General features: G+C 45.8%; 1 pseudogene; it reads right to left on the bottom strand.

The window, feature by feature from the left end:
- LOC147095815 (nuclear factor 7, ovary-like) lies at positions 1-26,583 on the bottom strand (annotated as a pseudogene).
- Positions 26,584-27,182: the final 599 nt, after the last annotated feature.

Genomic DNA, 27,182 nt, shown 5'->3' with positions numbered 1-27,182 from the left:
TCACAGTATTGGAAGCAGCTTCAGGGACTCCCCTGGATTGCTTGTTAACAGAAAAGGACAGAGTTTCTCAGTGAATGTATCAGTGAAAGTGTACAGATGAGACATGTCATCAGCATTGTCCAGTGACACCTGTCCTTTCTCACAGTCCAGGTAAACTCCCAGCTTCCGCGGTTTCGCTCTCAGGGAGAGGGCGGTACGAGGTGTGGTCATAGCTTTATATCGCCCTTCCGACTTTATCACAGCCCAGATTCCAGCCTTAGGTTGCACGATGAATTTTTCCTTCCTCGGCACAGACTCTGTGGCCACTCCCACAACCCAGGCTGTGCTCTTCCCCACCTCCACCTCCCAGTACTGTCTCCCTGATGTGAATCCCTCAGACCCCAGGACACACGGCCAGTGATTGAATCTCTTCGGGTTGTCAGACACCAGCTGTTCTTTGTTATTGCATGTCACCCGGGTCCAGTTGTCAGACAGGGTGAGACGAGGATGTGCTGCTTTTGGATCCAGAGTCAGAGGAACTGGAACTGTAACAAAGAGAATGTTAATGCTGCTACTTGTGAGTTGAATCAGTTTGACAGACATTTAATTTCTACAGGTTCAGTTCCGACTGCAAATCGGGGCAGTTTTATAAACAGGGCCTCCTGTAAAGTCCTACTCAGTGGTCCTGCTGTGATGATGTCTTCCATCTAAGGTGACTTCTCTAGACCCAGGAAAGAGTCACAGGTATTGACCTCAGAGCAGAATCGTTGAAACCTCCCCATTGTTGGCTCATTATTTAAGATAGAGAAGAAATCAGATCCTGGGAGTTATAGTCCCATCATTTTGGCTGCTGGTTTTAGGGAAGTTGCTGGAAGGCATTACACGGGATGGGATTTTTGATCAAAGAGTTCTGTGCTTATTAAGGATTCCCAGCATGGCTTCAGGAAGGAGAGGTCCTCCCTTACTAAACTGACTGTGCTCTTTGAGGAAGTGACCAGACAAGTGAACAATGGCACCTTTTTTGTGGTTTAAGCCCCAAGCTCTGGAATTCCCTCCCTAAACCTCTTCGCCCATTTCTCTTCCTTAAACACGCTCTTGAAAACTTACCTCTTTGACCAATCTTTTGGTCACCTGTCCTAATATCTCCTTATGTAGCTCGGTGCCAAACATTGTTTGATAACACTCCTGTGAAGCGCCTTGGGATGTTTTTCTAAATTAAAGGCGCTATATAAATGCAAATTGCTAATACTTACATTCCAAAAAGCCTTGGACAGAGTGCTGCAGATAATATTATAGGAACAGATCAGAGCATATCAGTCAAAATCCTGGAACTCCCTCCCTAACAGCACGGTGGGAGCGCCTTCAGCACACGGACTGCAGCGGTTCAAGAAGGCGGCTCACCACCACCTTCTCAAGGGCAACTAGGGATGGGTAATAAATGCCGGTCTTGCCAGTGACGCCCACATCCCAGGAACGAGTAAAAAAAAGTTACAGAAGAGGTATCAACCTGGACAGGGAAATGGTTAAAATCTGAAAGGGAGAGGTTAACTGTCAGAACAGGTTGCCTAAACTTGGCTTGTACTCAGTTGAGTTTAGAAGGTTGAGGGGTGATCTGATCAAGGTGTTTAAAATTATTAAGTGATTCAATAGGATGGATACATAAAAGCTCTGGTGGGGGAATCCACTAACAAGAGAGCATAATCTTAAAATTAGAGGTTCCTCAGGAACATGAATGAGAAAACCTGTACCCCACCCTGGATAACAGCAGGGTGAGGGGTCCGGTAGTGTAGTGGTTATGTTACTGGGCTAATAACCCAGTCGGACCTCGATTTAACTAATCTTGAGATACGTCAGTTCAAATCCCACCATGGTAGGTTGAGAATTTTAATTGAGTTTTAAAAATCTGGTGTCAGTAAAAGTAACTATAAAGCTGCTGATTGTCCCAATTGGTTCACGAATGTCCTCCAGGGAAGGAAACCTGCTGTCATTACCTGTAAGATTCGAAATTTTCAGCAATAATCACGCAAGAAAACAGGATAAAATAAGACAGTTTATTGACCAAAGTAAGCTTGCACAGAAAAACCTTTGATAAAAGGGCATACAAAATGGCCGCCGGGCCTCGTGATCAGTTTCTGGACCATTTGATTTCTGTTACTGCAAGCCAGACAGGCTTGTGGATTGAAGACAGTGAGCCCGCGAAAGCCAGTATCGGGAAACCGAAACTCAGGGAAACAGCATACATATTCAATGGATTCTAAGCACAAGACAGTTTCAGGCAAGCAGGATGGGGCCCATCAAGATATGGGCGGACAATGCATGAACACTTAAACCCATTTAATGTACAAAGGAGAAACCGTTTAACAGCCATCAAGGGAAATCTCCAGACCGATCAATATGCGAACCGAGTCACGGTGACAATGTAAAAGACATTAAAAGACATTATCGGCCAGGAAGGCCAGTTAAGTTATCACCGGCTCCCGTTACAAGACAAAGCGCCCCTGCAGAGATTTCTGCCCGCCAAAATCTTACAAAGACTGGACTATGATCTGGCGGGAGATAAGGCTGGCCCAAAAAGGGTATAAATATGGATTTTGAAAAGTCCATCAGCGCCTCTTCTACCTCGGTAGCTTCGGAATCGATCAAGACGCTTCTTCTTTTTAAAGACGCTTCGGACGGACAATTTCGGTGAAAAGACAACGTGGTCGGTGTTCAGCCAGACAAGGCTCGGCCACGACAGGAAGACAACGAGGGTGGCCCGGGTGCTGTTGTCGGGAGATCATCGACGACCCAGGCCGAAGGAGAAGACACCCTCGGGAAAACGACGATCCAGGCCAGAAAAAAAGGACACTCCGGGCCTAGCACTTCCGTGCCTCAACATCCCATCGAGGTGTTGTTCTGTTCCATGAACCCAAATCCACAACAGACTTAGTGGATTTCAGCCATGACGAGCGCTCACCGAGGCTGTGTCCACTGCCTCATCGCCTGAGAGAGAGAGAAAAACAAGCTGCGCCAGAAGTTTCCAAATCCACGTGACGATGGAAAGCTGTGCCAGAAAGGCTGCGAACCCCTCCTTTTGCGATTCTGATAGTGGTGAGCATGATCCCGAGTTCCTCAAGTCGAAACTTAGTGTAGGTGTTAGGGGAGGGAGTAAGGTTAAATCGTAATGTGTTCCCCCTTTTTCGACGTGCCGTGTGTTCCCCATTTCCATAGAGTCAAGTTCATAAATTTGTGCATGATTGTAGTTACTTTAATCTGTGCCTATGACATGTATTTTGTAATGCTTCAAACTGTTTAAAAATAAAAGCATCCATTTCGTGCTATTCAACCTGGTCTATTGAGTCCTTTTCTCTGCACTACAGTTCTCTGCATCTAAGTCCAAGGTCTAGAACCGTAGGGGAGAGTGGGTCGAACCACTCAAGGGTAATTATTGCACAAAGCCTGGCAGGAGACCAGAACGAGCAAGAGAAACCCCCTACACCTGGTCTGGCCGATATGTGACTCCAGTCCCACAGCAACGATGCTGATTCTTAACTGTCCTCTGAAATGGCTGAGTGAGCCACTCAGTTGTACCAAATCGCTACAGTCAGTGGTTCAAGAAGAAGGCCCCTCACCACCTTCTCGGGGTGAAGAGGGATGGGCAATAATTGCCGGCCTTGCCACATCCTGAAATTTCTTTTTTAAATGAAGGTGTTGCCCGATAATAATACACAGGGAATGATACCTGGTGAAATCACTGCTCTCGTTTCCCTCCACACCTTGACGTATTTGAATGGTCCACCAACTATATCCACAGGTAGCTCAGTGGAGACAGCTCCAGGATTGTGAACCTCAATCTCACACCTGTAAAAACAGGGCTGGGAATCAATCAGTGTTAGAGAGAGAGCAGTGATCAGATCACAGAACGGCTTCTTTAAATCTGCTTACCTGGTCAAAAGGGCATCAATATCCTGAGGGGGAAAAGGAACAGAAGAAACATTACTGAAACAGATTAAAGAGCTGCTGCTACAAATCTCTCCATGGACCTTTAACAAGGGACAGGATCGAGATACCAAGGAATCAGTCAGGAAATGACTTGCCAACTTTAACAAACTGTTAGATTTATTTCCAGCTGTTCCTGAGTACCTTCTTGCAAAGTAACTTTGAATTCAACAGGATGAGGGATGTCAATCAATGCTGGGCAGTGGAAGGTTATGGTTGATTCCCAAACCGAGCTCTCTCGGTGCAGAGTGGCATGAGGAAAGAGCGAAGTATTAAAATTGCAGGCCCACAGGCACTGATGTCAGCACATTAGAAGTTGGCTTGTGATTTCCTGACCAGTGCTCCCTGGGAACGCTCCTTCCCATTCCTCACACAATCTGACCTCTTACCATTTACAGTTCTGGCCCTCAGTGTCAACATCAAGCGATCCCAGGGTCAGGAACAGCAGAACCAGCAATGGAGCAAAGTCCCTCCTCTACTTCTCCCCAACAATGCACCTTATTTCAGAAGAGCCCCACCTGCACTAAGATGAACTTTCCCACACCAGCACATCCGTAGCCTCTTTCAGTCTGATTGACAAAAGTGGTGGTTTATGCTGTGAGATCATGCCCAGTAGGATCTGCACTGACATTTCCACAAACTAATTTCCTACTGGGCCCTTAATGATAGAGGTCAAACCCAAGCCCAGAGATGAAAGGTCATTGTGTTAACCCATTGCCCCCCAGTCCCCTGAATGCTGCAGTTGACCTGATCTCACTGAGGGGGCTGGTTTGATCCCATTTACCCTTTAGATCAATCCCACTGACAGGTATTTTACTGTCCGTTTAGATTCCCAGTACAAGGAGGAGAGACATTTTGTACCTTGAGGATCTTTGGGGCTTCTTGTACCTCCAGCCTCGCTTTTAGATCTCTTATCGCTCCTTCAAGAGAAGACATTTCATCGAAGCTGCTCATTAAATTGTTCTTTATTTTTTCTAGTATTTTATCTGCTTGTTGTTCCAGCTCTGCTTTCATCAGCTCTTCCTTCGCAGACAGGAACTTGTGCATCTTTTCAAATTCAGTCTTGATTTCACTTCTCAGTGTATTAACTTGGGCCTGGAACAGATTGAATAGCGAATGGAACAAACAATATTCATAATCCCAGTGTCCCTGGGCTCCGTGTGTCTTCTATAGAATAAAATTCTTGTATCCATCGCACATGCAAAAAGGGTTTGTCATATTCTTTGTCACACTGTAAGTCGCACTGTCTGTCAGACTCCTTTGATTTCCTAATTATATTAATAAAAGATCAACAATTCCCAATAAGTCACTGTCAACAGAACAATTTAACTAAATATTGGATACCTGGGAGTGAGTTACAGGCTGGAATCTAATCGAGGGGTTCAGGTCATTTATATAAAGAATATTGGATACCTGAGAGTGAGTTGCAGGCTGCAATCTAATTGTCGGGTATTTAATAACTGATGCATAAAACTAAATGAGTGAATCTATTCAAGAGTTTTAAATCATTATGGGAAAATAAAGAAAGATTGGTTTTCTGAGTGTTTCAAGAGGTGAACTGAGGAATGGTAGCAGCTCACCGACTCTGTAATTTCTGCTTCGAATTTAGGGTCTGGCTAGTTAGGGACCAACCTAATTCTCAGAGTTGATACCAGACTGGAAGATATTCAGCTGGAACAGGGGATCGTTGTCACAAGTACGCTTTGTTTGGGTTCTGTAATGATATCATCAAATAGTGATGGTATTTGCCTGTTTGATTATGATGCCTTACCAGCATATTTGCCTGTTTGATTATTTATGCCTTACCAGCAGAGGGCATGTGACAGAGGCAGAGTTTAGTTTTAGTTTTGTTTTAGATGGATCACTAAGATGGTGTCTCCTGTAATGCTGTTAACTGAGTTGAACAAACTTTAGATTAAAAGACATTCTCTTTCATAAATGTCTCATCATTGAACCCACAAAGAAATCAATACATGGTGTCAGAAGTGATTGAAAGAGATGAAGAGGAAAAATCTGAAGTTAAATCAGCTCTCCACATATTAGCAAGCCAAAAGAGGACATCGTTACTTACCATTGGAGAATAGCTAACGAAGTGAAAAATGGAAGGTTTACACCCACCGGCGAAGCTTCAGTTGACAGGTAATGTGGCTGAAAATTGGAGGAGGTTCAAACAACGTTTGGAGTTGTATATAGCGAAAATGGAGCTGACGAGAAAAGTGATAAAATGAAAGCGTCAGTGTTCTTAAATGTCGTGGGTGATGAAGCGCTGGAGGTGCATAATAACTTCACATTCACTGCTGATGGAGACAAAATGAAGCTGGATAAAATAATGGAACAGTTTGAGGCCAACTGCATACCTAAACATAACGTGATGTTTGAGAGGCACAGATTTTTCACATGTGTACAGAAAACGGGTGAGACTATTGATCAGTATGTGACTGAACTGAGAAACCGAAGCAAAACGTGTGAATTTGGGGGACTGACAGACTCGCTGATAAAAGACAGACTGGTATGTGGTATTCCAGATAATGGTGTAAGAGAAAGACTGCTAAGAGAGCAAAATCTAGACCTGGGAAAAGCCATAGCACTGTGTAGGGCTACAGAGACCGTGAAGTCGCAGGCAAAGGAGCTGTTCAGTGACAGTAGCTGCAACGTGTATGCAGTGAGAAAGAACGGACACAAACCGTTTAACAAAAAGAGCGCCAATGTGAAAAAAGAGGCGTGGCCAGCGAACAAAAATGAAAGGAGCAATCGAAAGTCATGTAGTTGATGTGGTACACAGCATCCACCAAGAAAGTGTCCAGCACATGGTAAAACATGCAACAGTTGCAACAAAAACAACCATTATGCCCGTTGCTGTAAGAACCAAGCGCAGCAAAGCAAGGTCCATGAAGTAGATGAAAGCGAGATAGAGGAGTTCTATGTAGATGTTGTGTCTGAAAACAAAAAAGAAAAAAGAGACTGGATGTTGACACTAAAAGTGAATGACATACACATTCCATTTAAATTGGATACTGGAGCACAAGTTAGTGTGATATCAGAGACTGATTTTAAGAAAATTAGACCCAGACCAAAGATACATGGAATAAAAGTGAAAGTGACAGGATACTCAGGTACTGATATACCAGTGAAAGGAAGATGCATTGTCAAAGTGACACACAAGGACAGAGAGCACACGCTAGCATTAATCGTGGTGCCAAAGGATGTGCAGGCCATACTAGGTTTAATAGCCTGTGAGAGACTGAACCTGGTAAAGAGAGTCCTCATTGTGGAAAGCGAAGGAGAGACAGTCCATGATGAACTCATGAAAGAGTACAATGACCTATTTCAGGGTCTAGGCTGCCTTCCAGGAGAACACACGATCAGAGTAGATAAAAGTATGCCAACGGTCATACATCCATGCAGAAAAGTTCCGTTTGCTCTTCAAAAGCAACTGAAGGCAGAGTTGGACAGGATGGAAAGCCTAAACGTGATTCAGAAGATAGATGAGCCAACTGAGTGGGTGAGTTCCCTCGTCGTTGTGGACAAAAAGAATGGAAAGCTCAGAATTTGCCTGGATCCAAGAGATCTAAACAGAGCAATAAAGAGAGAGCACTTCAAGCTTCCTACACGTGAGGAAATCATGTCACAGTTTGCAAATGCAAAGTATTTCAGCAAGTTAGATGCATCATCAGGATTTTGGCAGATGAAACTGGACGAGGCAAGTTCAAGACTGTGCACGTTCAACAGTCCATTTGGCAGATACAGATTCCTAAGGTTACCATTTGGCATTGCCTCAGCTCCTGAAGTGTATCACAAAACTATCCATATGATCTATGAGCACCTGAAGGGAGTTGATACCTCAATGGATGACATCATAGTATGGGGAACCACGAGAACTGAGCATGACGAGAGACTGAAAAAAGTGCTGGAAGCAACAAGGAAAACAAACCTGAAGCTGAATAGAGAGAAATGCCAGCTCGGGGTGACGGAACTGACATTCGTGGGAGATATCCTTAGCAGTGAGGGCATCAGACCAGATCCCAGAAAGGTGTCCGCCATTGAGAATATGCCAAAGCCACAATGCAAAAAGGCCGTGCAGAGGTTTAATGGAATGATCAACTACATGGGTAAATTCATATCCAACCTCTCAGAAAAGATGGCGCCACTGAGACGACTAACTGAAAAGAACATAGAATGGGAATGGAATCATGAGCATGAGAAGTCATGGAGCGATCTAAAGAAACTGCTCACAGAGGAACCAGTTCTGAGGTTTTATGACCCAGCGAGACCCATCAAGATATCATCAGATGCATCACAGAGTGGGCTCGGTGCGGTTCTTCTGCAAAAATATGACTACTGGCAACCTATTGCATATGCATCGCGCTCAATGACAGACGCGGAGACGCAATATGCTCAAATAGAAAAGGAGCTGCTCAGCATCACATACGCCTGTGAAAGATTTCACCAGTTTGTGTCAGGACAAGCAATCAGTGTAGAGACTGACCATAAGCCCTTGATTGCATTGTTCCAAAAGCCACTAAATGGATGTCCGCTTAGAATACAAAGAATGATGATCAGGCTGCAACGCTATACACTGAATGTTGCGTACACTCCGGGTAAGCTGATGTATACAGCAGACACGTTGTCCAGAGCTGTTGACCCAGGAGAGCCCGCAAACACCAAAATGGATGAAAAAGTGAACGCCTACGTGGACATGATCACAAGTGCACTGCCCATAGCAGATGCAAAAATGGAGCTCATAAAGACTGAGACAAACAAAGATGAAACAATGAGACGACTGAGGAAAAGCATCTTGAATGGATGGCCCAACATAAAGCAAGACTGCTCACCTGACATGGCAGAGTACTGGAACTGCAGGGCGGAACTATCACTGGTCGAAGACATCATCTAGAAAGGAAATAAAATAGTTATCCCAAAGAGTCTGAGAAAAGAGATGCTAAAAAGGATCCATGGAGGACATCTGGGAATCGAAAAGTGTAAGAAAAGAGCACGAGAGGTGATGTACTGGCCATGAATCAACCAAGATGTGACAAATGAGGTGTCAAACTGTACAATATGCCTGAAATATCGAGCAAGCAATCCGGTAGAACCACTAAAGCCACACCCAGCGCCAGACAGACCTTACCAGAAGGTAGGCGCTGACCTATTCGTATGTCAAGGGAAGGACTATCTTGTAGTCACAGACTATTACTCCCTGTATCCAGAGGTTTGTAGACTGTACACCACCACTGCAGATGCTGTGATAACATGTATGAAAGCCATATTCTCCAGACATGGCGTGGCAAGCGAGGTCTTCACAGACAACGGACCCCAGTTTTACAATGCAAGTTTCCGACACTTTGCCAAAGAGTGGGACTTTGTCCACACAACGTCAAGTCCTCACTTTCCACAGTCCAATGGACTAGTGGAAAAATCGGTCCAGACAGTGAAAAGACTGATGTACAAGGCAAAAGACAGTGGAACTGACTTCTACCAGAGCATGCTTGTATACCGCACAACACCGCTCGAGTGTGGTATGTCACCAGCCCAACTCCTTATGGGATGTCTGCTAAGGTCAAACCTACCCATCCCGGAGAACCTCCTGAAAACAAAAGAGGGGGAGAAAGTGAGGAAGTTCAAAGAGCAACAGAAAGAAAAGCAAAAGTACTACTATGACAGAGGAACACAAAACCTACCTGAACTCCACACTGGTGACCAAGTAAGGTTCAAAGACAAAACAAACATATGGACTCAGAAGGGAACCGTCCTGAGTGAAGTTCAACCAAGATCATACACCATTCAGACAGATGAGGGTGCTGTTCTGCGAAGAAATCGTCGGGATCTTCTCATGGGACCAGCCACAGCAGGTCAAAAGACTGATACTGTTGAACAACCTGATCACACAGCAGGTCAAAAGACTGATACTGTTGAACAACCTGATCACACAGCTGAGAAACCATCATCTGAGGCAACAACTCAGGTTCAAGGACAATCAATCAGAAAATCCTCAAGACACGTGAAGCCTCCTGAGAGACTCATTGAGCAAGTTTAAGGACTATTGTTATAGAAGGAAGTAATGTTACCTTATTCTCTCTTCAAGTTCTAGTGTATTTACATATTTCATGTGAACACACAAAACAAGGTTAAAAAACCTTGATAATGATAATGATAATGTAAGTTCATTAAGTGTTACAGTTAAAATGCAGAGTAATACAAAGAATACATGTTGTTAGATAAAAGTAAAATACTTTTGTTTTAAGAAAGGGAGATGTAATGATATCAGCAAATAGTGATGGTATTTGCCTGTTTGATTATGATGCCTTACCAGCATATTTGCCTGTTTGATTATTTATGCCTTACCAGCAGAGGGCATGTGACAGAGGCAGAGTTTAGTTTTAGTTTCGTTTTAGATGGATCACTAAGATGGTGTCTCCTGTAATGCTGTTAACTGAGTTGAACAAACTTTAGATTAAAAGACATTCTCTTTCATAAATGTCTCGTCATTGAACCCACAAAGAAATCAATACAGGTTCCAGCAGAACCACTCTGCTCTAGATATCATTACAGCCTTGGTCCAAACATGGACAAAAGAGCTGAATTCAGGAGGTGAGGTGGGACTGATTGCCCTTGACATCAAGACAGCATTTGACCGAGTGTGGCATCAAGGAGCCCTCGTAAAACTTAAGTCAATAGGAATCGGGGGAAATCTTTCCTCTGGCTGGAGTCATACCGAGCACAAAGGAAGATGGTTGTGGTTGTTGGAGGCCAATCATCCCAACCCCAGGGCATCTCAGGGCAGTGTCCTAGGCCCAACCATCTCCAGCTGCTTCATCAATGACTTTCCCTCCAACATAAGATCAGAAGTGGGGATGTTCACTGATGACTGCACAGTGTTCAGTGCCATTCACAACTTCTCAGATAATGAAGCAGTCGGTGCCTGTATGCAACAAGACCTGGACAACATTCAGGCTTGGGCTGATAAGTGGCAAGTATCAGTCACACCACACAAGTGCCAACCAATGACCATCTCCAAAAAACAAGTGTCTAACCACCACCCCATGACATTCAATGGCATTACCATCGCCAAATCTCCAACCATCAACATCCTGGGGGTCATGTTGACTAGCCACATAAATACTGTGGTTACAAGTGCAGGTCAGAGGCTGGGTATTCTGCAGCGAGTGTCTCACCTTCTGACTCCCCAAAGCCTTTCCACCATCTACAAGGCACAAGTCAGGAGCGTGATGGAATATGTTCCACTTGCTTGGATAAGTGCAGCTCCAACAACACTCAAGAAGCTTGACACCATCCAGGACAAAGCAGCCTGCTTGATTGGCACCCCATCCACCACCTTAAACATTCCCTCCCTCCACCACTGGCGTACCGTGGCTGCAGTGTGTACCATCTACAAGATGCACTGCAGCAACTCGCCAAGGCTTGTTCGACAGCACCTCCCAAACCCGCAACCTCTTCCACCTAGAAGGACAAGGGCAGCAGGCGCATGGGAACACCACCACCGACAAGTTCCCCTCCGAGTCACACACCATCCGGACTTGGAAATATATCGCCGTTCCTTCATCGTCACTGGGTCAAAATCCTGGAACTCCCTCCCTAACAGCACTGTGGGAGTACCTTCACCACACGGACTGCAGCGGTTCAAGAAGGCGGCTCACCACCACCTTCTCAAGGGCAACTAAGGATGGGCAATAAATGCCAGCCTTACCAGTGATGCCCACATCCCATGCATGAATTAAAAAAATCTTTGGCACTTAGAAAGGTATCAACTGCCAGGGTTGGTTGCAGTCAGCATTTGGAATAGGATGGGAATCCAAAACACTTTCTACATTTTTAAAAACATTTTCCGTTTACAGACGGTCCCTCATACTGCAGTTCAGGAAGCAGCCTGCAGTGTGCTGGGACAGAACACATTTTATTCAGTAAAACTCTCTTTCACTGTGTTACGACACAAACCCCTAAAGGACACTCCTATATCTTTATCTGAAATAGCCCATTCTCCTGTCTTCTTGACACAAACTCCAAAGGACACTACAACAACAACTTGCATTTATATAGCACCTATAATATAGTAAGGTGCTTCACAGGAGCGTAATCAGAGAAACACTTATCACATGAGGAGATATTAGGGCAGGTAACCAAAAGCTTGGTCAAAAAGGTAGGTTTTAAAGAGCGTCTTCAAGGAGGAATGTGTGGCGGAGAGTTTAGGGAGGGAATTCCAGAGCTTAGGGCCTCAGCAGCTGAAGGCACGACCGCCACCTGCTTTTATCAGTATAATCCCATCCTCCCCGTCTGTTTTACTTTGAACAGCGAGAGCCAGTTGCTTGTGCAGTGACTCCAGTGATGTTTTAATTTTTTCCTAAAAGACAAAAGCACATCAAGTTTGGAAAAGGAAACATTCCTTGTGTCCCTGACAGTGATACACAATGTTAGCACATTGAGTGGGAAACATTCCCTGTGTCTCTGACAGTGATACAAAGTGTTAGAACAGGGAGTGGGAAACATTAGTACGATAGCAAAATACTGCAGATGTTGGAAATCCGAAATAACAACAGAAAATGCTGGAAAAACTCAGCAAGTCAGGCAACATCCATGGAGAGAAATTTGAGTTGCCTTCGATCTAGTTCCTTTTCTCTCCAGTTTTGAAGAAGGGTCAAACCCGAAACGTCAACTCAAATTTCTCTCCACGGATGTTGCCTGACTTGCTGAGTTTTTCCAGCATTTTCTGTTGTTATTTTTGAGTGGGAAACATTCCCTGTGTCTCTGTCAGTGATGTTAGAACAGGGAGTGGGAAACATTCCCTGTGTCCCTGACAGTGATGTTAGAACAGGGAGTGGGAAACATTCCCTGTGTCTCTGACAGTGATGTTAGAACAGGGAGCGGGAAACATTCCCTGTGTTCCTGACAGTGAAACACAATGGGATACACAGGGAGTAGGAAATATTAGAACAGGGCAGGGAGGTGCCGAATGTGAGTTATTCACAAACAACGAGTACGGGCCGTCCAACTGTTCTAAAAGAAAGGACTTACATTTATACAGCGCCTTTCACGACCATTGAATGTCTCAAAGCGCTTTACAGCCAATGAAGTAGTTTTGAAGTGTAGTCACTGTTGTAATGTAGGAAACGCAGCAGCCAATTTGCACACAGCAAGCTCCCACAAACAGCAATGTGATAATGACCAGATAATCTGTTTTCTATTATGTTGATTGAGGGATAAATATTGACCAGGACCCCGGGGATATATCCCCTGTTCCTCTTTGAAATAGTGCCATGGGATCTTTTACGTCCACCTGAGAGAGCACACGGGGCCTTGGTTTAACGTCTCATCTGAAAGACGGCACCTCCGACAGTGCAGCACTCCCTCAGCACTGCACTGGAATGTAAGCCTAGCTTTGTGTGCTCAAGTCCATGGAGTGGGATTTCAACCCACAACCTTCTGACTCAGGCGAGTGTGCTCCCCACTTTTTAAAAATATATTATTTATTGAAAATTAAAAACATTTACAACATCATGATCATTCCATTGTATCATGCAAATACATTCCGCTGCTCTGCAAGCCATTCCTCCACCACATATTAACATCAAAACCTGAAGTTTAAGTTGTCTCCCATAACCTATACTAAGCTATTGTACTTTAAAAAATTGATCAGTAATCATGGCTCCAAATAAGGCCAGTGTGCCTGATAATCCCCCCATCATATAACCTGCGGCCCTTCCCTCCCCTCATGCTCCTTCCCAACTTTTCGGGCAGCTGTTGCTTTCTCCTGCAGGCTCGGCTCTTTATCACTTCCTGTTTGAACCTTCCCTGCAGTTTCAGCCTCTTCCTTACATTAGGTTTGGGCTGAGGAGCTGCCCCTTCTCCCTCCTTCTGCCCCTCACTAACCTTTCCCTTTCCACATAATGCCACCCCACCCCCCACTTCCATGTCTCTGTCCCCCTCTGACTCCTCACTCTCGAGCTCTTCTGTAACCTCCCGTCCTTGCTCCCCGTCAGATAAATAATCTCCCTTAGAGAGTCTTCCTGCTATCACGGTTTCTCCAACAGTGCCACTCCCTTCGGCCTCATCTCCACCATTGACCCTTGCTCCCCGTTTCTTCTCTCTCTGGGACAATGGCGCATCTGCACCTATCTTGCTCCCTTCTGGCGTCTTTGTCTCCCCTCTCCTGTCCTGATTCCCCTTTAAGGCTACTGCCTCTTGCACCCTCTCCTTGTTTTGCCCCCTCCTGTTCCCTGAGATATCCGACTCCCTGTCTTTCTTTAGAGTACTTACACTTACCCTGCAAACCACTCCCACATCCTCGCCCCCCGGACACCAGATTCTTCAGGGAGAGCTGAGCCGTTTTATGGCTCAACTCTGCCCTAGACCCATGCTGCCCGCTGCTGTCTTTGTCCATTTCCACCATATTTGGTGCGTTTTCCTCCATCTCCATCCTGTTTACTGCCTCTTCCTGTGTACTTTTCTCCTTCCATTCACCAGCTGTGTCCTCCGCCTGCTCTGCTCCTCCAGCCACTCCACTCACACCTCCTGCTCCTTCTCCTTCTCCCATCTCCCATCTCCTCATTATTCAAAGGGCTTCCTTCTGCCTCACACTCACAGCGGGTGGGGTCTTTGTGACATACCCCACAGCACTCCGCCTTGCTGCTCCGAGTAATGTGTCCAGACTCGCCGCAGTTATAACAGTACATAGAAACATAGAAGATAGGAGCAGGAGTAGGCCATTCGGCCCCTCGAGCCTGCTCCGCCATTCAATGAGATCATGGCTGATCATCCAAATTCAGTACCCTGTCCCTGTCTTCTCCCCATATCCCATGATCCCTTTAGCCTTAAGAAATATATCTAACTCCTTGAATATATTTAATGAATTGGCCTCAACTGCCTTCTGTGGTAGAGAATTCCACAGGTTCACCACTCTTTGGGTGAAGAAATTCCTCCTCATCTCTGTCCTAAATGGCTTACCCCTTATCCTTAGGCTGTGACACCTGGTTCTGGACTCCCCGGCCATCGGGAACATCCTTCCTGCATCAAGACTGTCTAGTCCTGTTAGAATTTTATAAGTTTCAATGAGATCCCCTCTCATTCTTCTAAACTCCAGCGTGTATAAGCCCAATCGACCCTATTATGTCCGTGTATAATTGAGACACGGACAGCAGGAGTTGATTATAACAAGTCTTTACTGAATGGAGTCAATCGGGAAACTGAAACTACAGAAGGCTGCTAGCGCCTTTTATACAGGGGTGGTGACTGCCGGTACTGCAGTCTGAGACCAGTTATTCCCTTAAAGGCACATACACAACAATTCCTCCCCTTTTAGATAAACAGTACATAACATTCATTTAACAACTAAATGATAACTAATTACAATCACAATTATGGTTGCTAGGTACATTGGTTGAGGTTAAGCAATTATAAGTTCAGTCTTTGAGGAGGCTTCCTGATTCTGTCTGGATAATGCCTCTTTGGGGTATCAGGTTCTTCTGGCAAGGTTGAGTCAGGATCAATGTCGTTGTTTGGTTCATCTGCTTCCAATATCACCGATTCTGCGGTAGATGCAATTGGTACGTCGGTTTCATCGCCAGGTGTATCAGATCGTGGTGTGGAGTTGACGTTTTCCAGTGACTCTAGAATCTGGTCAGCATGGCATCTTACAATGCTCTCTCCAATGTCCACGGTATACATGAGAGGTCCTTGCCATGTACAAATCGTTCCTGGCTGCCATTTCTCTGTGCGGTAGTCCCGGGCCAAAACTGGTTGACTATCTTAAAACTCCTGGTCGGTCTTTCATTCATGTTCTGAAACTGCCTGTTCTCCACATCTCTTCTGATGTTTGGCTTAACCAAATCCAAGCGGCATCGTAGTCTTCGATTGAAGAACATCATGGCTGGAGTTTGGTTGGTAACCGCATGTGTCGCATTCCGGTAGGCAAACAAGAAGTTCTCCACCTTGTGTTGTAGGTGTATATCTTCATTACACATTGCCTTGATAGCCTTCTTGAATGTTTGAACAAACCTCTCGGCCAATCCATTAGTGGCTGGATGATATGGGGCAGATGTGTAATGCTTAACACCATTGTTCTTTAAGAACCTCCGGAACTCTTCAGACACAAACTGTGGTCCATTGTCAGAGCAAATCTGTTCAGGCAGCCCATTCCTGGCGAATATGGTTCGTAAGACAGTGATAGTTTTTTCTGTGGTGGTTGAGGACATTTTTATTACCTCTGGCCACTTTGAATGTGCATCCACCGCAATTAAAAACATCGAGTCCATGAAGGGACCAGCAAAATCAATGTGCACCCTTTGCCATGGAGATGAGGGCCACTCCCATGGATGTAGAGGGGCTTGTGGTGGGGCGTTTTGGACCTTCTGGCATCCTGTACAGCTTTTGGTCATCTCTTCGATTTCTCTATTGATTCCCGGCCACCACACAAACGCTCTGGCTAAGTTCTTCATTTTTACCCCTCCCAGATGACCCTCATGAAGCTCATTGAGCACTCTATCCTTCAACTTGGGTGGAATTACTACTCTGGATCCACACATCAAGGTTCCTCTGCACACTGACAGCTGTTCTCGTCTCAGCGAGAATGCTGGCAGCAGTGGTTCGCCATGTGCTGGCCATCCCTTCACCATTAAATCATAGGCCCTGGAGAGTGTCGGGTCATTTCGTGTTTCCTTTTCTATGTTTGCATTCGTCACAGGGAGACATTTGACTATGGTCGAGTGGAATATCTCCATTGGATCCACTGCAAGTTCTTCTTCCACCGTCGGCAACGGTAGGCGCGACAATCCATCAGCATTCCCATGCTGTTTAGTTCCTTTGTACTCGATGTCATATTGGTGTGCCACTAGGAAAAGGGACCACCTCTGTAGCCATTGTACCGTCATTATCGGTACACCCTTCTGAGGGTTGAAAATGGAGACGAGAGGTTGATGATCAGTTAGTAGAGTAAATTTTTGACCGTGCAGGTAGTGATTGAACTTCTTCACCCCCCACACTAGGCTGAGGGCCTCTCTGTCAATCTAGGCGTAGTTACACTCGGCTGAAGTTAACGAGCGTGACGCAAAAGCTATCGGCCTCTCTGAACCATCAAGGGATTTATGTGACAGTACCGCCCCAATGCCGTAGGGAGATGCATCACACGCCAGTCTTATCGGTAGTGATGGGTTGTAGTGAGCCAATACTTCTCTTGAAGTGATTAAGTCCTTACTCTTCTGAAAGGCCCGCTTACAGTCATTGCTCCATTTCCATGCTACTCCCGTTCGCAGTAGGGCGTTCAGTGGGTGCAGAATTGTGGATAAATTCGGTAAAACTTATGGTAGTAATTCACCAATCCAAGGAATGACCTCAGTTGCGACACATTTTCAGGCGCTGGGGCCTTAACAACCGCTTCAATTTTGTCAGGGGACTTATGTAACCCCTCTTCATCAATCCCATGGCCACAATACGATATCTGTTTCATAAAAAATTTGCACTTGGGGCGGTTGGCTCGTAGCCCATGTTCACGTAGTCTAGTGAGCACCTGTTCTAGGTTGTTAAGATGTTCACTGTCATCTTCACCTGTCACTAGGATGTCGTCCAAGTAACACTGAGTCCCCGGAATCCCTTGCAGGACTTGTTCCATCGCTCTTTGCCATATCGCCGGAGCTGATGCTACTCCGAATACCAATCGATGATACTGGTAAAGACATTTGTGAGTGTTTATCGTGAGATACTTCCTAGAGGATTCTTCAACCTCCATCTGCAAATACGCTTCTGCTAGGTCAATTTTTGTAAAACGCTTCCCTCCAGATAGTGAGGCGAAGATGTCTTCTATCCTTGGAAGAGGATATTGTACTGTGTGAAGGACTGGGTTCACCGTCACCTTGAAGTCCCCACAGATGCGAACTTTCCTTGGCTCCTCAGACTTATTGTTTAACGTTTTCTTCATGACAGGAATGATGGGTGTCGCCCACTTGCTCCAGTCTACTTAGACAACACGCCTGCTTTCTCCAGATTCTCCAGCTCTGCCTCGACAGCTGGGCGAATTGCATATGGTACCGGTCTTGCTTTGAAAAACTTGGGAATTGCATTCTCCTCTATTTTTATCGAGGCGGTTACAGCTTTAAGAGTGCCCAGTTCTTGTTGAAATACCTCTTTGGCGTTAGCTAAGATTGTTGACAATCATCCAGGAGAGACGTCGTCATCTTTTTTACCAGCCACCGTCATTGCCTGAATGGAGTGCCAGTCTAAGCTTATCTTTCTGATCTATTCACGTCCCAATAACGGTGGTCCACCATCTTGCAGTATGTAGAGATACAATTTCTGTGTTTTCTTGCCGTTGTATTCGACAGGCACCCTTATTTTTCCTCTGGGGTACACTTTTTGCCCCGTATACGTCGTCAAGACGATGGATGTCTCTCTCAAGGGTATGTGTGAGAATAGCCGCTCATAGTCTTGTCGATTCATGACGGTTAGCGCTGATCCTGTATCCAATTCCATTTTAACTTTGGACCCTGCTATCGTGAGGGTGACCCAAATGGTGTGGTGATCCTTTTTTGTGACTACATTGTGAAGTTTGAGACAGCTTAGTCTCTTGTTCCCGGATTCACTATCACTCATCTGGTCTTCGGAACTACTGTCCGTCATCTTTTGTACTTTCTTGTACGGTTCCTTAGTAGCCTTTTTGTTGTTGTTGGTCTTCTTCCCAGACCTGCAAACTCGTGCAATGTGACCCATCTTTCCGCATTGCCTGCATATTTTGCCCTTGGACCAGCAGTCCTTCTGGTCATGGGTTGTTCTGCCGCAGCGATAACATTTTGCAAATCCCCGTGTCATTTTGTGGGTGCCATATTCCTGTGGCTTTTGTTGTATTTCCGCTGCTCCCCTGGCTGCTGCTTCGTGCGATACTGCCATGCTGAAAGCCTTATCTAGCGTCAGCTCTTTCTCTGAGAGTAACCTCTTCTGGGTTCCTTCAATCAGGAGTCCACAGACAAATTTGTCCCGTAAGGTATCTGCCAGTCCTGCTCCGAACTGGCAGTGCGCTGATAGCTTGCGTAGTTCCGTAAGGTAATCAGCATTGCTCTGATCTTTATACTGAGTTCTCCTGTGGAATTTAAATCTTTCTGCTATCAGCAGCGGTGCAGGGTTTAGGTGTTCCTGTAGGATAGCAACAATTTCATTAAAACTCTTCGCCTTCGGTTTGGCTGGAGTAATCAGGTCCCGCAATAGGCCGTACGTTCTTGCGCCCATTAAATTTAGCAGTACTGATGCCTTTTTCTCATCGGCTATTTCGTTTGCCTCGCAATATACCTCGACTCTTTCCACATACGTGGTCCAGTCTTCTATTGCATTATCAAAGGCAGTGATATAGCCAGTCTTCGGCATCTTGGAAATCTAAAATGGCGCCTCCCGCGCTTTGCCTTCTTCCCCGATTTAACAAAATGCTGCCTCCTGCGCTTTGCCTTCTTCCCCGCTGGATTAAGATGGCGCCTCCCGCGCTTTGCCTTCTTCCCTGCTGTTGTTAGTGCTGCTTTCCGCGGTTTCCGTGGCAACCTGCAGCTCCTCGCAGCTTTCTGCGCGTTTAATATTTTTTTATTTCATTATTTTCCCGTCGTGGAACAACCCTGTGGGACTCTTGCCTCCCTCTTCTCGGGTCTGTACGCTACCGGCTTCGTAGCACCGGCCGCGCCCTGTGTGCTCCACCCTCTCTCTCTCTCCTCTTCCCGACAACGCTGCTCGGCCCCGTTGCAAGCCACCCGCTCGAGTTCTAGACCGCCGCAGCCCAGGAAGGATCAGTGTACTACCTGCCACCAGCCCGATTAGCTGAAGCACCATCGACAGGAACCAAGCCCCGCTCTCGACAGCCTCTCCTGCAAATCTTCAACTCCGCTGACTCAGGGGCGGATGCCCACGGTCGACGCCCATTTCTACTGCTTCTTTCTTCCTTCTGGCCTTGACCTCTGCTCACTTTGCTTCAGGAATGGATCCCATGAGGTGGTGCAGACTGTAGGTAAGTTTGTATCTGCTCGTCGCCAATATTATGTCCATGTATAATTGAGACACGGACAGCAGGAGTTGATTATAACAAGTCTTTACTGAATGGAGTCAATCGGGAAACTGAAACTACAGAAGGCTGCTAGCGCCTTTTATACAGGGGTGGTGACTGCCGGTACTGCAGTCTGAGACCAGTTATTCCCTTAAAGGCACATACACAACAGACCCAATCTCTCCTCATACGTCATTCCTGCCATCCCAGGTATCAGTTTGGTGAATCTTCCCTGCACTCCCCCCATGGCAAAAAACATCCTTCCTCAGATAAGGCAACCAAAACTGCACACAATACTCAAGATGTGGTCTCACCAAGGCCCTGTACAACTGCAGCAAGACATCCTTGTTCCTGTACTCGAACCCTTTCGCTACGAAGGCCAACATACCATTTGCTTTCTTAACCGCCTGCTGCACCTGCATGCTTACCTTCAGCGACTGGTGCACAAGGACGCCCAGGTCTCATTGCACTTCTCCTTCTCCCAATCTATTGCCATTCAGATAATAATCTGCCTTCAGATAATAATCTGCCTTCCTGTTTTTGCCACCAAAGTGGATAACCTCGCATTTATCCACATTTAACTGCATCTGCCATGCATCTGCCCAATCCCCCAACCTGTCCAAATCATACTGGAGTTTCTCAGCATCCTCCTCACATCACACACGCCCACCCAGCTTTGTGTCATCTGAAAACTTGGAGATATGACATCTAGTTCCCTCGTCTAGATCATTAATATATATGGTGAATAGCTGGGGTCCTAGGACCGATCCCTGCGGTACCCCACTAGTCACTGCCCACCACTCGAAAAAAGACCCATTTATTCCAAATCTTTGCTTCCTTTCTGCCAACCAGTTCTCTATCCAAGTCAGTACCTTGCCCCCAATCCCATGTGCCTTAACTTTACACGCTAATCTCTTATACGGGACCTTATCGAAAGCCTTCTGAAAGTCCAAATACACCACATCCACTGGTTCTCCCATATCTATTTTACCAGTTGCATCCTCAAAAAATTCCAGTAGATTAGTCAAGCACGATTTACCTTTTGTAAATCCATGTTGACTTTGTCCGATCCTGTCACTGTTTTCCAAGTGCTCTGCTATAACATCTTTCATAATAGACTCTAGCATTTTCCACACTTCCGATGTCAGGCTTACCGGTCTATAATTCCCCGTTTTCTCTCTACCACCTTTTTTGAATAGTGGGGTAAGATTAGTTGCCCTCTATTATGTCCGTGTATAATTGAGACACGGACTGCAGGAGTAGATTATAACAAGTCTTTACTGAATGGAGACAACCTGCAAACTGAAACTACAGAAGCCTGCTAGGGCCTTTTATACAGGGGTGGTCACTGCCGGTACTGCAGTCTGAGACCAGTTATTCCCTTAAAGGTACATACACAACACCTCCTTGGAAGAGGATATTGTACTGTGTGAAGGACTGGGTTCACCGTCACCTTAAAGTCCCCACAGATGCGAACCTTCCTTGGCTCCTCAGACTTATTGTTTAACGTTTTCTTCATGACAGGAACGATGGGTGTCGCCCACTCGCTCCAGTCTACCTTAGATAACATGCCTGCAGTCTCCAGATTCTCCAGCTCTGCCTCAACGGCTGGGCGAATTGCATATGGTACCGGTCTTGCTTTGAAAAACTTGGGAATTGCATTCACTTCTATTTTTATCGAGGCGGTTACGCCTTTAAGAGTGCCCAGTTCTTGTTGAAATACCTCTTTGGCGTTAGTTAAGATTGTTGACAATCGTCCAGGAGTGACGTCGTCATCCTTTTTACCAGCCACCGTCAGTGCCTGAATGGAGTGCCAGTCTAAGCTTATCTTTCTGATCTATTCACGTCCCAATAACGGTGGTCCACCATCTTGCAGTATGTAGAGATACAATTTCCCTATTTTCTTGCCGTTGTATTCGACAGGCACCCTTATTTTTCCTCTGGGGTATACTTTTTGCCCCATATACATCCTCAAGACGATGGATGTCTCTCTCTCTCAAGGGTATGTGTGAGAATAGCCGCTCGTAGTCTCGTCGATTCATGACGGTTAGAGCTGATCCTGTATCCAATTCCATTTTGACTTGGGACCCTGCTATCGTGAGGGTGACCCAAATGGTTCGGTGATCCTCTTTTGCGATTACGTTGTGAAGTTTGAGACAGCTTAGTCTCTTGTTCCCAGATTCACTATCGCTCATCTGGTCTTCGGAACTACTGTCCGTCATCTTTTGTACTTTCCTCTACGGTTCCTTAGTAGCCTTTTTGTTGTCGTTGGTCTTCTTCCCAGACCTGCAAACTCGTGCAATGTGTCCCATCTTTCTGCATTGCCTGCATATATTGTCCTTGGACCAGCAGTCCTTCTGGTCATGGGTTGCTCTGCCGCAGCGATAACATTTTGCAAATCCCCGTGTCATTTCGTGGGTGCCGTATTCCTGTGGCTTTTGTTGTATTTCCGCAGATCCCCTGGCTGCTGCTTCGTACGATACTGCCACGCTGAAAGCTTTATCTAGCATCAGCTCTTTCTCTGAGAGTAACTTTTTCTGGGTTCCTTCACTCAGGAGTCCACAGACAAATTTGTCCCGTAGGGTATCTGCCAGTCCTGCTCTGAACTGGCAGTGCTTTGATAGCTTGCGTAGTTCCGTAAGGTAATCAGCATTGCTCTCATCTTGATGCTGAGTTCTCCTGTGGAATTTAAATCTTTCTGCTATCAGCAGCGGTGCAGGGTTTAGGTGTTCCTGTAGGGTAGCAACAATTTCGTTAAAACTCTTCGCCTTCGGTTTGGCTGGAGTAATCAGGTCCCGCAATAGGCCATATGTTCTTGCGCCCATTAAGTTTAGCAGTACCGATGCCTTTTTCTCATCGGCTATTTCGTTTGCCTCGCAATATACCTCGACTCTTTCCACATACGTGGTCCAGTCTTCTATTGTATTATCGAAGGCAGTGATATAGCCAGTCTTCGGCATCTTGGAAATCTAAAATGGCGCCTCCCGTGCTTTGCCTTCTTCCCCGATTTAACAAAATGGCGCCTCCCGCGCTTTGCCTTCTTCCCCGCTGGATTAAGATGGCGCCTCCCGCGCTTTGCCTTCTTCCCCGCTGTTGCTAGCGCTGCTCTCCGCGGTTTCCGTGGCAAACTGCAGCTACTCACGGCTTTCTGCACGTTTAATATTTTTTTATTTTATTATTTTCCCATTGTCGGAACAACCCTGCGGGACTCTTGCCTCCCTCTTCTCGGGTCTGTACGCTGCCCGGCTTCGTAGCACCGGCCGCGCCCTGTGTGCTCCACCCTCTCTCTCTCTCCTCTTCCCGACAACGCTGCTCAGCCCCGTTGCAAGCCACCCGCTCGAGTTCTAGACTGCCGCAGCCCAGGAAGGATCAGTGTACTACCTGCCACCAGCCCGATTAGCTGAAGCACCATCGACAGAATAACCAAGCCCCGCTCTCGACAGCCTTTCCTGCAAATCTTCAACTCCGTTGACTCAGGGGCGGATGCCCACAGTCGACGCCTGTTTCTACTGTTTCTTTCTTCCTTCTGGCCTCGACCTCTGCTAACTTCGCTTCAGGGATGGATCCCCATGAGGTGGTGCAGACTGTAGGTAAGTTCGTATCTGCTCGTCGCCAGTATTATGTCCGTGTATCATTGAGACACGGACTGCAGGAGTTGATTATAACAAGTCTTTACTGAATGGAGACAACCTGGAAACTGAAACTACAGAAGCCTGCTAGGGCCTTTTATACAGGGGTGGTCACTGCCGGTACTGCAGTCTGAGACCAGTTATTCCCTTAAAGGTACATACACAACACCCTCCAATCCATGGGAACTGTTCCAGAGTCTATAGAATTTGGGACGATGACCAGCAATGCATCTACTATTTCTAAGGCCGCTTCCGTAAGTACCCTAGGATGTAGATTATCAGGCCCTGGGGATTTATCGGCCTTCAATCCCGTCAATTTCCCTAACACCATTTCCCTACAAATACTGATTTCTTTCAGTTCCTCCCTCTCATTAGACCCTATGTTCCCGACATCTCTGGGAGGTTATTTGTGTCCTCTTTTGTGAAGACAGAACCAAAGTATGTATTTAATTGGTCAGCCAATTCTTTGTTCCCCATTATAAATTCCCCTGATTCTGACTGCAAGGGACCTACGCTTGACTTCACCAATCTTTTTCTCTTCACATATCTATAAAAGCATTTACAGGCAGTTTTTATGTTCCCTGAAAGCTTACTCTCATATTCTATTTTCCCTTTCTTAATTAATCCCTTTGTCCTCCTTTGTTGAATCCTAAACTGCTCCCAATCCTCAGGATTATTGCTTTTTCTGGCCAATTTATATGTCCTCTCCTTGGATCTTATGCTATCCCTAATTTCCCTTGTTAGCCACGGTTCAATCACCTTTTTTGTTTTATTTTTATGCCAAATTGGGATGAACAAATTTTGTAGTTCATCCATGCGATCTTTAAATATTTGCCATTGACTATCCACCGTCAATCCTTTGAGTAACATTCCCCAATCAATCCTACCCAACTCGTGCCTCATACCATCGTAGTTTCCTTTATTTAAATTCAGGACCCTAGTCTCTGAATCAAATACTTCACTCTCCATTTTAATGAAGAATTGTATCATATTATGATCGCTCCACCCCAAGGGGCCTCACACAACAAGATTGCTAATTATTCCTTTCTCATTACATAATACCCAGTCTAAGATGGCCTGATCTCTAGTTGGTTCCTCGACATATTGGTCCAGGAAACCATCCCGTATACACTCCAGGAATTCCTCCTCCACAGTATTGTTACTAATTTGGTTCACCCAATCTATATGTAGATTAAAGTCACCCATGGTAACTGCTGTGCCCTTATTGCACGCATCTCTAATTTCCCATTTAATGCCATCCCCAACCTCCGTATACAACTCCCACTAACATTTTCTGTCCCTTGGTATTTCTCAGCTCTACCCACAGAGATTCTACATCATCAGAGCTAATATCCTTCCTTACAATTGTGTTAATCTCCTCTTTAACCAGCAATGCTACCCCAACTCCTTTTCCTTTTTGCCTGTCTTTCTTGAACATTGAATACCCCTGGATGTTGAGTTCCCAGCCCTGGTCACCCTGGAGCCATGTTTCCGTAATCCCAATCATATCATATCCGTTTACATCTATTTGCGCAGCTAATTCATCCACCTTATTATGAATGCTCCTCGCATTAAGACACAAAGCCTTCAGGTCTGGACAGCTTCTTACAAGATGGTCGTGTCCAAGACAATAATAACAAACCTTCACCTGGTTATCATGCAGTATCCGGAAGTACTGCACTCCTTCCATTGTCTCGAATTTCATGCTATATGGCAATGACTTCACCCCCACTGGGAACCACACCTTTACGTAACAGGTTCCATCTGCTACCCACGTTCCTGGATAGTATCTCTTTATTGCCAAGCAAATTTTAACGTCCCACGACTCCAACTTTTTGATTAGCACATCGTCCTCAATATAAACTGGCAGGTTTAAGAATGAGACCACCACCTCTTCAGTATATAGCAGAGATACCTCCTAGGAATTATCTCCAACCTTCAAACTCAGAAAAGCCTTTTCACCTCCTCTCGGCCACTGACCGTCACCTCGAACCCAACATTCAACTTTGGTTGGCAGGCAAAGCAGCTTCCCTCGCCGCAGTCCTCATGTACCACCTGGATAATATTCCAAGCTCGTATCTCCTTATCCTCGCACTGAAAAGGTTTCTTTTCCAAACCTCCAGGGTTCCCGGCCCAAGTCTTTGGGCCTTTTTTTCTCTCTTCCCCCAACATTTTCTCCCCTGATTAAGTTCATCCTGGGAACATTGTCCTCTGAGGGGCCCGGCACTGCAGGCCCCTCAGCAGCCAGATGGCTGTTGTTTCAGGACCAAAAAGGTCTTAAAACCTGAAAAAACCACCACCAACTTTTTACAAACTCACTCCAACTCCCTGCAGTAATCAAGCACCCAGCAACACCTGCTGACTCCTAGCCCCTCCCACCTAGAGAGTGCTACCCACTGAGCCACAGCTGCCAGGGTAACTAAACTTTCACAGATAAAGCTGCAATACAGTCAGTGGATAATTATAATTGTAATTTACATTTTGGTAATCTGTGCTGAATTTAGGGCGTAAGATCTTCCTGTTGTATGTGTATAAAATTAATTAAATTCAATATCCAGCAGTCATTACCGGAGGGTCAGGTGTGTTTCAAGGTGATACAGGTACAGATTGTATTTCAAACTAAATCACTGCCGGACATGCAGAGAGTTCAGTGACCCAGTACCTGGTATTTCTGAATGGCCTCCTTTATAGGGATCACATTGTGAGTTTGATGCTCTGAGCTCCAGCAGTCCACACAGCTCACTTTCTGCTTGTTTTCACAGAACATCTTCAGCTTCTCCCCGTGTTCCTCACATTAAAACTCCTCCTCCCGCTGTGTCACCTTCACCTTCAGCAGTCTGAGCTCCATCATGATATTGCCCAACACTGGGGGCAGGAGACATCTCCCAGGACCTTCTCCTGACTCTGAGACACCGGGTCGGTGAACATCTCCAGGCAGATGGGACAGGTCAGTTCATGTGTTAGATCTGCAGATGCCATCTCGGTGCTCACAGTCCCTCTCCTTCCCTGTCCAGTGCTTTCACTGTCAACTCTTGGTCTTTGCTTCACTGCCTGGCTTTCACTTCACGCGGCCAGGGACAAACTCAGACTAAACAGTCTCAACTGTCACTGCAAGAATTTAAAACAGCCCTATCGAATCCATTTAAAACAAATTGTTTAAATAATATTCATAATTAGTCATGTCCAGTATTGTATATTTTACAATTAAATCAAATGACAATTTATTGTGGGCACTTGTCAGGTTTTTTTATTCTTGTGATGTGGGCGTCGCTGACAAGGCCAGGATTAATTACCCACCACGAGTTGCCCTTGAGAAGGTGGTGGTGAACCGCTTCTTGAACCGCTGCAGTCCGTGTGGTGAAGGTACTCCCACAGTGCTGTTAGGTAGGGAGTTCCAGGAATTTGACCCAGCGACGATGAAGGAACGGCGATATATTTACAAGTCAGGATGGTGTGTATAATCCTAGTGTCCGTGTGTCTTCTAGAGGATTAAAGATTTGTATCCAATATGGATTTGTCACACTTCAAAGTGTAACATGTGTGTCAAATGTGTTCGTCATACTGTGTGTCACTCCTAA

The sequence above is a fragment of the Somniosus microcephalus genome, unplaced genomic scaffold, assembly GCF_052327205.1.
Source record: "Somniosus microcephalus isolate GS21.2 unplaced genomic scaffold, FLI_Smic_1.0 unresolved_chr1, whole genome shotgun sequence".
NCBI lineage: Eukaryota > Metazoa > Chordata > Chondrichthyes > Squaliformes > Somniosidae > Somniosus > Somniosus microcephalus.
The sequence above is the reverse complement of the archived record's forward strand: the minus strand, read 5'-3'. Positions and strand labels throughout refer to the sequence as shown.